The sequence below is a fragment of the Geotrypetes seraphini genome, chromosome 3 (genome assembly GCF_902459505.1).
Source record: "Geotrypetes seraphini chromosome 3, aGeoSer1.1, whole genome shotgun sequence".
Lineage (NCBI taxonomy): Eukaryota > Metazoa > Chordata > Amphibia > Gymnophiona > Dermophiidae > Geotrypetes > Geotrypetes seraphini.
The window spans coordinates 258075220-258088167 of NC_047086.1; the positions used below are offsets into that span (position 1 = coordinate 258075220).

The 12948-nt window shown below is 39.6% G+C and overlaps 1 protein-coding gene across 3 annotated transcripts in view; it reads left to right on the forward strand.

The window, feature by feature from the left end:
- The window catches only part of AGPAT4 (1-acylglycerol-3-phosphate O-acyltransferase 4), a 245138-nt gene that overhangs the window by 104788 nt on the left and 127402 nt on the right, over nt 1–12948 (forward strand). The gene's annotated exons all lie outside the window — the stretch shown is intronic.

Consider the following 12948-nt stretch of genomic DNA (forward strand, 5'->3'; position numbering starts at 1 on the left):
AACATGTGGGTTCACTTTGGGGAATTGCTTAGGGGAGTGTTCTTTTAAGGGGAGGGTTCTTCTGAGTGGGCAGATGTGTTGGTCCGACGGCCCTTTTCTGCCGTCATATTCTATGTTTCTATGACCATGTGACCCCTTTGCTCCTGAGTCTTCATTGGCTCCCGGTTTATCTTAAAATTCAATTCAAATGTGCTTGCATCTCTTTCAAAATTTTATATAGTATTTTTATTCCCCTCATTCCGTTATTATAGAATGTTTACAGAGGCATCCAAAAATTCAAACTCTCTCTTCCTTCCAGAAAAGGAATTAAAGGAGTTAAGATCTTTAGTCAATCTCTGGCTTTTAAACTTTCGCAACTATGGAATGAACTCCCCTTAACTCTGAGGAGCCCCAGTTCTTTCCAATTTTTTTGTAAATTTCTAAGAACTTTTTTATTTGCTAAACATTTTGAAAATTAATCTCTTTTGAAACCTTTGCTCTTACTTTTTTCAGCTCTTATTTAATTGTTGTAAACCGAGTCGAGCTTCCTTAGGTTGATGACCTGGTATATAAAGTTAAGCTAGTTTAGTTTAGTTTAGTTTAGTTTAGTTTAGCAACAAACAAACAATATATTTCTTGTTAAACTTGGCAAAAGTGGAAGTGAAATCAGGGACAAGTTAGTCTAAGTTTATAGAATAATGCCATGAAGAAAACAGCAGTGTACAAATGGATTAAACATTTTTCTGAGGGCAGAGAAAGTGTCACTGTTGAAGAAAGGTCAGGGTAGCCAGTAACGAGCAGAATTGACAAAAACATTCTTCGAATTGTGCTTCAAAATCATCGGCTGACTGTGATAAGCATAGCAGACCAGGTAAACATTGATACAGAAACAGGAAAATCTTAACTGAAAATCTTGGCATGAGAAAGGTGTGTGCAAAAATGGTCCCAAAGGAGCTTACCGATGAACAAAAGCAAAGGAGAGTTCAAGTTTGCCAAGACCTTTTGAAGAAGCAAGACAATGTTATGGGCCATGTTATCACTGGTGATGAAACATGGGTATACCAATACGATCCTGAAACGAAGTGTCAAAGTGCAGAATGGAAGTCAGCCAATTCTCCACGACAAAAAAAAGTTCCGCCAGTCCAAATCAAGAGTCAAAATAATGTTGCTAACCTTTTTTGATATCAGAGGGTTTGTTCATTATGAATTTATACCAACAAGACAAACAGTTAACCAAGTTTACTATTTGGAAGAGCTGAAAAGGCTGAGTGAAAAAGATGAAAATGACCTAAACTTCTCACCAACAACTCATGGCTCTTGCATCATGACAATGTACTAGCTCACACGGCACTGTCTGTGAGGGAGCTTTTAGCCAGAAAACAAATAACCTTATTAGAACACCCTCCCTACTCACCTGATCTGGTCCCCAATGACTTTTTTCTTTACCTGAAGATAAAGGAAATATTGAAAGAAAAAGACATTTTAATGACATTCAGGACATCAAGGGTAATATGACGACAGCTCTGATGGGCATTCCAGAAAAAGAGTTCCAAAATTGCTTTGAAGGGTGGACTAGTCACTGGCATCGGTGCATAGCTTTCCCAAGGGGAGTATTTCAAAAGTATTCTAAGTGATATTCAGCAATGAGGTATGTAACACTTTTCTAGGATGAGTTAAAACTTAATTGTCTGACCTAAATTTGACCTTCATATAGTATAAATAACAAAAGGCCCCTTTTACAAAGTTACAATAGCCTATTCAATTCATTTGGGCTTTGATGTGGTAAGAGTGGATAGCATAGCTGGTTTTAAGAAAAGTTTGGACAAGTTCCTGGAGGAAAAGTCCATAGTCTGTTATTGAGAAAGACATGGGGAAAGCAACTGCTTGCCCTGTATTGGTAGCATGGAATATTGTTATACCTTGAGTTTTGGCCAGGTACTAGTGACCTGGATTAGCCACTATGAGAATGGGCTACTGGGCTTGATGGACCATTGGTCTGACCCAGTAAAGCTATTTTTATGTTCTTATGTACCATGGCAGCATCACTACCGCGGCTTTGTAAAAAGGGCACTAAGTATATGGATTTAAAGTTTTCCAAGAGTTTGTTAAAAATACATTAACTGCAACTAACAGCAGTTTATTGTTTTTAAAATATATCTCTAATGAGGATGTTTTAGTACAGTGTTACATAGCTATTCAGTGCAGATGGTTTTGTTTTCATTTTTTTTTACTTTGTTAACCCTGTGGTTATCTCCATGGGTTGTCTCAATAGTATACAGTGGTCCTAAGTCTTTCGCAGAGCTTGAGTGTGTTATGTCCATAACATATTTTCAGGCTAGGTGTCTGGCTATTTTTGCTGAATTTTTAAATTGTGCAATTAATATATACAACCCTTTTATGTTTCTCAGTGATGCTAATGTGGAGTGTGGCACAGTGGTTGGAGCTACAGCCTTAGTACCCTGTAAAACCGCTTAGATAACCTTAAGAGGTGGTATATAAAAATCTAATAAACTTGAAACTTGAAATCCTGAATTGAAGTTGTTAGTTAACAAAATACCCCAATGTACTTTTCTTTTAAATTTAGAAGAGGATACAGATACAAGATCCTTTATCTGAAATTCCAAAAATCGAAGAGCTCCAAAATTTAATATGAACCAGAAGTAGTCAATTTCCCTGATGTGACAAATTATGAAACTAACACAGGTGCATTTTTTTCTCCTGATCTCTGCAATATTTAGGTTGGAAGTCTTCAAAGTGGCTAAGAGCTACAGATTCCACTCAGGGTGGCAGTGAGAAACAGAAAAGGAATCATTTATCTCTGTCAATAGGACTGAAAGTTGAGGTATTGAAGAAGCTATATGAAGGTGTGTCTTTATGATAGCTGACTGAAGAATATGGAGTGGGAACAACAGCCATATATGACTTAAAGAAACAGAAAAAGATCAATTGTTTAAGTTTTACTGTGAGAGTGATGATCAGAATTTAATGAAAACCAGAAAAACATTGCTTAGGCATAAAATGAAGATTTAGATTGTATGCTGATTGAGTGGGTTTATCAAAGAAGGTATGGGTATTGTTTGGTTTGATGGTAATAAAGCAAGCAAAAAAATACCATCAAGAACTGAACATTGATGGTGACTGTGAATATTTAGAAGGTTAGCTGCAGAAATTTAAGAAGTGCCATGGTGTTAAAATATCTCAAAATCTGTGGTGAAAAGATTTTTACTGATTACGAGACAGCTGAAAATTACATTGATGAATTTGCTAAGAGGATATCTGATGGAGACCTTGGTCCTAAACAAATTTACAGTGCTGATGAAACAACTCTCTACTATGTTCCTCCACACCTTTGGGAAGAAAAACCTATTGAAAAATTCAAAATAAATCTAAAAACTTTCCTATTTAAGGATGCTTATATGATAAGTAATTCTTTAAATTTCTAAAAGAAGGAAGATCATAGTCCCTACCTATTGTATTGACCTTAATTGTTCTTCTCTCCTATTGCAAATTGTATTTCTCCCCCATTCCTCCTGTTTCAATACATCATTTATGATTGTTCTTGTCTAATTTATGTCTCCAAAATGATTTTATCTCTTTATGATTTTGTATACCGCTTAGACAACTTTATAAGCGGTATATCAAATTTTAAATAAAACTTCCTAGAAAAACATTGACAACATCATCTGGTTTTAAGGACACAAAGGACAGGGTAACTGTTCTTGAATGTAGCAATGCTGTGGGCATACACAAATTAAAGTTGGCAGTGATTGGAAAAAGCCAATGTCCCCAATGTTTGAAGGGTGTAAGTCATTCATCCATGCACTATAATGCTAACCAGAAAGCATGGGTAACTAGAGAAACATTAGTGTTTGGTTCCATAAGCACTTTGTGCCAACAGCAAGAACTCATTGTAGAGAGGCTGAACTGGAAGAGAACTGTGAAGTTTTACTGGTTCTAGACAACTACTGAGCACATCCACCTCAAGAACTTCTTGTGAAAAATAATGTTTCTGCCATTTACCTCCCACCCAGTGTGACATCCTTACTACATTTTACATTCCATGAAGACCAAGTATAAAGACTGTTTTCTAAATAGCGTGCTTGATGTAATTAACAGAATAAGAATTCAGGACTTTCTCAAGGAGTTCAGTCTTATATACTTGCCAATGCCTGGAGAGATGTAACTAGATCAGCATTAAAAAATGCTCAGCGTAGGGAGCCTGATACCTTTGAGGGATACCAGAGGTGACTTTCCTGCAGCCCCCGTGCTTCCTGCAGCAGTGGCTGACACTTTCCTTGCTGCTCATCGGGCAGGCACAGTAAGAGACGGACCCCTGACGTTACTGGGTCCATCTCCAACACTTTAAATTAACGCTGCAGCCACCGTAAAGTTGGGAGCCTGATACCTTTGAGGGATACCGGAGGTGACTTTCCTGCAGTCTCCATGCTTTCTGCAGCAGTGGCTGCCACTTTCCTTGCTGCTCATCGGGCAGACATAGTAAGAGACGGACCCTTGATGTCACTGGGTCCATCTCCAACACTTTAAATTGACGCCGCTGCTGCAGTTGCGGCCGCAGGGTGTGGCCAAAAGGGCGTGCCCTAAGGGGCACGTCTTGCCCCTTGGGAGCCCCTTGGAGCCACGAGAAGCTGTGGAGCTGGAATTTAAGGTAGCATTACTTTTTCTATAACTTCTGATAGCTTGAACATGGGGAAAAGAAAAATTAAACCTAACAGTTCAACACCGGCTGTATCTGGCCCTATGGACAGGCATTTGACATTATTAACTGATAATCCTTCAGCTGTACCACTTAACATGAACTCTTCTATTTCGGGTGGTTCAATGAGTCCCCTCGAACGGACTCCTCCCCTTCATTCAGTATCGAGTGATAGTAGGAATATAAATCCTACTATTTCCACCGAATTTGTGGTATCCTCCACTCAGATGAATAAGTTAGTTTTTACTGAAATACCTAAGGCACTTGATTTTTCAGGTGTAGTGGAGGATCAACCACTAACGGAGGAAACACAAGATATTACCTTGAAGGATCTGTGGTTAGGTATTTCTAGAGTAGAAGGGTTTCTCAGGTCAACTGTGAAACAAACTGTGGATTTTTCACAGTCTGTTTCTCATAAGCTTGAAAATGTGGATTCCAATCTGGGTTGTTTGGATAAACGATTAAATGTGTTGGAAGCTTAATGTACTACACTTCAAACTGTCTCAGTATCTGCTGTTAAGGATTCTACGGTGATACATTCTAAAATGGAATTAATGGAAAATATGTATAGAGCGAGAAATCTCCGCTTTGTCAATTTCCCAGTAACTCACCTACTATCATCTGAAATTTTATTAAGGTAATTCTTTAAAGAAATACTGGGATTGCCCAATGCAGAGAATTTTCCTATTAATAATTATTACTATGTTCCTCAAAAAAAAAATAGAATCCTCCCAGGAGGTGGACCATTTGGTACTAACTGAAATTAATTTGACAGAGTTTTTGGAAGATTGTCAGGATGTGATCCAGAGTCGGTCCACTCTGGTGATAACATGCATGAGTGAGATAGACAAAATGTTAATAATGAAACTATACTTTAAAAATAGGTTAACAAAATTTTGTGGTGATCTGGTTAGAATTTTTCCAGATGTCTCTAGAGCTACTCAATCAAGAAGGAAAGAGTTTTTGAAATTAAAAGTTAGAGTTTTAGCTCTAGAGGCATCGTTTTACCTAAAATTTCCATGTAAATGTCTTGTCAAATTACAATAAATCAAATCAATGCACTAATTTTAGATATTTATCAAGGTGCCAATACATTCAAGTCAATATTATAGCCAAAATATACATTTTCTTAAGGCTATGAAAACACCTTGTTCAAATTTTCCCCCGACCCTCAGTGGCACCACTCAGGACTCAAACTTCTCATGGTCCTAAGCTTTATGTGTCAGTTCGTCATCGGGTCTATTACTTTTTAGTAGAGCTTAACCTTATTTATATTATTATTTGATAAATTCTTATAAAGGTGAATAGAATACTTAGCTTAAAATATGGCTAAGTCTTCTTGGTTAGAAATGTCAGCACTATTAAGGGATGTCAAAGCCGACATGTTTCGCCTAGCTTGCTTTTTCAAGGCTCAATCCCCTTAGCCATCTATCTCCGGTGTAACAGTATTGACTAAGATAGATGGCTAAGGGGATTGAGCCTTGAAAAAGCAAGCTAGGCGAAACATGTCGGCTTTGACATCCCTTAATAGTGCTGACATTTCTAACCAAGAAGACTTAGCCATATTTTAAGCTAAGTATTCTATTCACCTTTATAAGAATTTATCAAATAATAATATAAATAAGGTTAAGCTCTACTAAAAAGTAATAGACCCGATGACGAACTGACACATAAAGCTTAGGACCATGAGAAGTTTGAGTCCTGAGTGGTGCCACTGAGGGTCGGGGGAAAATTTGAACAAGGTGTTTTCATAGCCTAAAGAAAGTGTATATTTTGGCTATAATATTGACTTGGTTGTCAAATTACAAGCCATTGAATATGTTTTTTGGGATCCCATTCCTAATTGTTTGAGAACAGAAAAGAGTTAGTACTTAAGAGGTAAAGTTTCACTACTGAGAAATTAGAGGAGGGAAATTAATAATCCTTATAAGAGTAAGGAATAGTTTGGGATTCGCGAGGGTGAATCGTGAATTATTTCCTTTTTCTTTTTTATAAAATTGTTTTTTTGAAATTGTATCATATCTCCCCATTAATGTGGGCTTAGAAAGGAATTTTGTTTGAAATGATTAAGTAATGTTAATGTCTTTGGAAGGCCTCTTTTTCTTTTGTATCATCTGATATTGTAATCATTTAAATTTATAAATTAAAAAAAAAAAAAAAAAAATGCTCGGCGTAATCTTTGACCATTAACAATGTTTGGTGAAAATGAACCTGAAGAGGAAAACTTTGAAGGTTTCCAAGTCAGTGATGAAACAGTGATGATATCAAATCTCGTTGCTTATGCCAGAAGTCTATCATCTGAAAATTTTAATAAGTTAGAGGCAGCTGATATTAATGAAGTGCTGAATATTGACAAAGATGCACCTGTTGTGCATTCCTTCAGTGATGGTGAGATTGTTAAAATGTGATGATGGAGACCTTGTGATCACTAGAGAAAAAATCCCTATAGATGATATAGTAAAAATTAATTACTGGCATGGAACAATGTGCATTTATCAGTGAGCATGAGATTATGGCAGAGACTGCTGAAACAGAAACCTTTGTTAATTAGACAGATGACACTGGAAGAAATCTTTAAAAGATCTGCATCATTGTCAGATAGCCAAATACAGACAGATGATACATGTTTAGACATTTTTGGCTAGACTGGACTATTGTAACTCCATCTATCTAAGTCTAACCAAGAAAAGTCTTCAAAAACTTCAGTGGATCCAGAACACTACGGCTAGGTTGATCTTCGCAAAAAGTAAAGTCGATCATGTTTCCCCACTTCTGTCAAAACTTCACTGGCTTCCAGTGATTTCTAGGGTTCACTTTAAATGTACCTGCCTAACATTCAAGATCCTATATGGCATTCTTCCTCCCCTAATTCCACTATCTTGGAATTCTTCAAAACCTGACATTACCAGATCCACCCAAAAACTTAAACTATCTTTCCCCTCGTTAAAAGGCGTCATCTATGCAGGAAAATTAGGGAAATCTCTTTTCTTCAAAATCACTGAGCTCTGGAATAACCTTTCTGCCCTGCTACGGAATTTGGGCTCCTTCCAATAATTCCAAAAGCATCTGAAAACCTGGCTTTTCTCAAAAATGTAAAGCTCACCACTCCCTTTATAAACACTAATTCTTATTATGTTATTCCCTCATTTATTAAAGTACCTGTAAACTGTGCTGAGCTCTATCTTTATGGAGAGGATGCGGTATATAAACTTAAAGTTTAGTTTAGTTTAGTTTATCAAGCTGTGTAAGGGGTTTTTTAATCACAGAAAAACTTACAAACTCCCCATTAAGTATAAACAAACACCAAAGCACCCACACAATTTGCTAGCGAAAGAAAAGCCTCAGTCAAACTGGTGAGGAAAAATCACTCTACCAACCACACATCATGGGCATAAAAACTTTCACTGCAAACAAAATGGTATGTTCTTATTTTAAGAAAAATTTGAATACTTAGGGGTCCTTTTATCAAGCCGCGCTAGTGGGGTTAGCGTGTCGGACATTTCATCACACGCTAACCCCCGCGGCCGGCTAAAAAACTAATGCCTGCTTAAATGCAGGCATTAGCTAGTGCAGCAGTCGGTTTAACGCGGGATATTACGTGCGTTAAACCCCTACCGCAGCTTGATAAAAGGACCCCTTAGGAAAAAATCCCTTATATGTGAAAATAGTCCATATGCAACCTAGCTATGTGCAGCCAGCCAACGATCATTTCGTAGGTGGATATGCTACTTCTTCAGGGCCAAACAAGCTAACATAGAAGTTGAACTGACAGCACTTCAATCCAGCTGCTATGTTAGCTTGTTTGGCCCTGAAAGAGTAGCATATCTTTTTATTTTTTTAACCACAATCAGTTCAGTCATAAGACTATTATTAGAAATGATTTTTTTGAATGGAGATAAGGCAAAAAATTCCACAGAGTAGGAGCCATGACAGAAAATGAAGAATTCCTATGGAAATCAAGGAAAAGTTGCCAGAATGAAGGAACGACTAATAACTGCTGTGAAGAGTGCAGGGTTCTTTGTGGCGAGTATGGAACCAGAAGACTATGTAAAAATGAGGGAAGACCACTCGATAGAATCTGGTGAGAAAGGATATTATATTTGAAAAGGATGCGATATGACACCAGAAGGATGTTTTCTGATTTTAGAAGTGGTGTGATGTGATTAAACTTAGAACAGTGATGAAGTAATCTTACTGCACTGTTATGGACTAATTGTAGACATTGTAATTGGTATTTTGGGAGTTCCATGAGAACAGAGTTAACAATAATCAAGTTTGTTCAAAACAAGGGAGTGTATTAGAATACAGAGTGAACTTTATTGAAGAAATGAAGGGATGGATCGAATTTGCCGGAAAGCATAGAAAGATGAAGAAACCAACTTAGAGATATGTGAATGAAAGCTTAGGGTGTTATCTGTTGTTACACCCAGAATTTTGGTTTTAGATGAGAATTGTAGGGGGACTCCTTTCATAGTGAAATATAAAGTGTTTTCTGGTAGATTTTTTGAGGAAAAAAGCAACACTGCTGTCTTTTGAGAGTTAACCTTGAGCTTATTTACAATGGTGTCAGGGCAAAAGCGCGCTGGGACAAAGGCGCGCGCAGACAATTGAGCGCAGCATGGAGGCGCGTGCCGCAGAAAATTACTGTTTTTAGGGCTCTGACGGGGGGGGGGGGGCGTGGGGGGAACCCCCCACTTTACTTAATAGAGATCGCGCCGCGTTGTGGGGGGTTTGGGAGGTTGTAACCCCCCCACATTTTACTGAAAACTTCACTTTTTCCCTGATTTTCAAAAGCCACTTAGGCGGCTGCTGAGACTGGGCATCCTATATAGAATCTGGCCTTATTTTTTATTTTTAACTATTTTTATTGATGACTGCAGAGAAAACAGAACAAAAACAGTAAGCAATGCAATACAGATAGAAGTAGAGGTAGGTTATAGAAATGGTCAGGAACCACTTCACAGGTCATAGACCTGATGGGCCACCGCGGGAGCGGACCGCTGGGCGCGATGGACCTCTGGTCTGACCCAGTGGAGGCAACTTCTTATGTTCTTATGTTAACTTTCGTCATCCATTTTGTCTAAGACCCCCCCAGTGATACACAAAATCTCCCCCCCTATAAAACAAAACAAAAAGGCTTACTATTCCACCCACCCCAAAGGAAACCATCCCGTAACTTACAAGCAAAATGGGAAAGACCATGGCAAACCGTAAACTCAGAAAGAACCATGTATAGCCCAGATACACCAACAGAACAAAACAAAAAATCCTCAGCACGATCATGGCAAACTGGGTAGCCACCGTTGAAGCCTATACAAGTGGGTTAGCTGCATCTTCCTAACCCCTGCCCATCCCTCTAAACCAGTGTTGTTCAACCTTTTTACACCTATGGACCAGCAGAAATAATAAAATTATTCTGTGGACCGGCATCGGTCCGTGGACTGGAGGTTGAAGAACACGGGGCTACGTCGTGGGCCAGAACCCGCCCATCTCTACCCAATCTCCACCCCAGACTCCGCCCCCATAATAGTACTAATTGCACCTTGCACGTCCCTTGCCTCATCTGGAAGCCTTCCCTCTGATGTTGCGACGTCAGAGAGAAGGCTTCGGTTCAGGCGCAGGATGCCCTTAGGAGCCACTGCCCGTGGCTTTGTGCACTGAATCAGTTAGGAAGAGGGAGCTGGCTCGAAGATAACGCCGCATCGATCGCACCGTGGACCGGCGGTTGAAGAACACTGTTTTGGACCTGATGCACGTGCTGACCCTGTGGACCGGCACTGGTCCATGGACCGGTGGTTGAAGAACACTGCTCTAAACCATTTGAAAGAGAAAAAAGAATGTATTCCAAGCCCCTGGGTTCTTATGAGTCTTAGAAAAGCTATCTGGTGGGCACTAGACTTAATCACTCAGCCATATATAGTGTATCTAATAGTATACTTCAACCAAAATAGAAAATCCATATATTAAAAAGCATCCATGGATGAATGTAATGTAACCCCCCACTCCCACCCAAAGAGCAACAAATAAGGTACTAGTGAAAACAATGACTAACAACAAAATGGATGAGAGAAAGAGAGAGAGGAGAGAAAAAAGAAGAGAAAAGAAAAAAAATGGAGAACTCAGCATCTCTCGTGGGTTCCCAAGAACTTCCCTAATTGACCACCAATTAGAGCAAATCTAAGAACATTTAAGATATCACTGTGAGCCCTAGGACTCAAAGACTGAATATAGGAAAGCCAAATGGAGAGAAACACTTCGCCTCTTAGAGGTAGTGCGAGCTAATTTATGTTGTAACAATAAAAGCACATGTAGACGATTTCGCCATGCCCAAAATGATGGGAGGGAATCACCCACCCACACTGATAATAATTATTTTCTCCCTAGCAAACCCACTTTCCATTTCACTGCCTCATTGAGAGAGACAGAAAGCCTCATATTTATCTAATAATAGCCCTACTGCTGATAATGGAATGGTCTGATGCAAAATGCTGGCAACATACTCAATAATCTTTCTCCAAAATATCTTAATTTTTGGACACATCCAAAAAGCATGAATAAAAGAGTGGGTCCCTAAATTGCATTTCTGGCAAATGGAAGAATCACTATAGCCCAATTTATGTAACCTTTCTCTCGTAAAATATGCCCTATGCAAGACTCGAAATTGACATTCCCTAAGATCTGCATTGACTGAAATCTTCGGTACAGTACTCCCCCAATATTCGCGGGGGTTCTGTTCCAGGAACCCCCGCGAATATCGAAAAACTACAAATACGTTTTTTTTGCCTGGGAAGGTAGGAGAGGGCAGCTGGAGAAGGCAGCTGGAGCGCCGGCGAGTGAAGGAAATCACTCGTGGTATGCTTCGACCGCCTCTTCCTGTACTAAAGTCGAGCTACACCAATCAGGAGCTGCTTTGACACGCAGCTACTGATTGGTGTAGCCTGACTTTAGTACAGGAAGAGGCGGTCGGAAAATACCGTGAATGAGTGAAACCGCAAATTTGCAGGGGAACACTGTAAACGTCCGGAATCTGGCCTTAAAAGGCTACTCAAGTCAGAGAAATAGAGATGGTGCGCCTGGTGCTGTAAAAATGAAATTTCTGCTTATGGTGGGAGATGGAAGAGAAGTGAAACCACCCCACTAAACTGAAGAGCAGGTCCATTATCTGATTATATTGGTAGCATACCAATTATGAAATTATACTTTTCAAACAGTCCTTCCTGCTCATCTTGTCTCCCAGTCAGATGCGCACAGAACCAACACAGATATAACACACACAAGCACATAGAAAAGTGTGCATGCACTAACTACTACTGCAAATATTACTACTATACCACACAGACACAGGTGCATACTGTTTGTACAAATAGGTACATATGCACACAACAGATAAATCTAGAAAACAGAAATACATACACCCCCCCCCCACACACATACATGCACATAAGAACATAAGAAGTTGCCTCCGCTGAGGCAGACCAGAGGTCCATCTCGCCCAGCGGTCCGCTCCCGCGGCGGCCCATCAGGCCCATTGCCTGAGCAATGGTCCCAGACTATCCCTATAACCTACCGCTACTCTTATCTGTACCCTTCAATTCCTTTATCCTGTAGGAACCTATCCAAACCTTCTTTGAAGCCTTGTAACGTGCTCCGGCCTATCACAGCCTCCGGAAGCGCGTTCCATGTGTCCACCACCCTCTGGGTGAAAAAGAACTTTCTGGCATTTGTTTTAAACCTGTCTCCTTTTAATTTTTCCGAGTGCCCCCTTGTACTTGTGGTTCCCCGTAATCTGAAAAATCTGTCCCTGTCTACCTTTTCTATACCCTTCAGGATCTTGAAGGTTTCTATCATGTCTCCTCTAAGTCTCCGCTTTTCCAGGGAGAACAGCCCCAGCTTTTTCAGTCTGTCAGTATATGAGAGGTTTTCCATACCTCTTATCAGTTTAGTTGCTCTTCTCTGGACTCCCTCAAGTACCGCCATGTCCTTTTTGAGGTACGGCGACCAATATTGGACACAGTACTCCAGATGCGGTCGCACCATTGCACGATAAAACACATGCAGAGGATTGGAAAAAGTTTCATAAGCCATGCTCTGACTACTTTCCCCATTTGTTATAACATAGGGTAAATTCTCAAAAGGTCGCTTAAAGTCAGCACTGGGATGATTCATACTAAGTTCAAATTCTATAATAGCAGTCGTGCATGCAGTGTTATAGTCTGCATTTATGCACCTAACCTTAGGCATGAGCACTTACACCA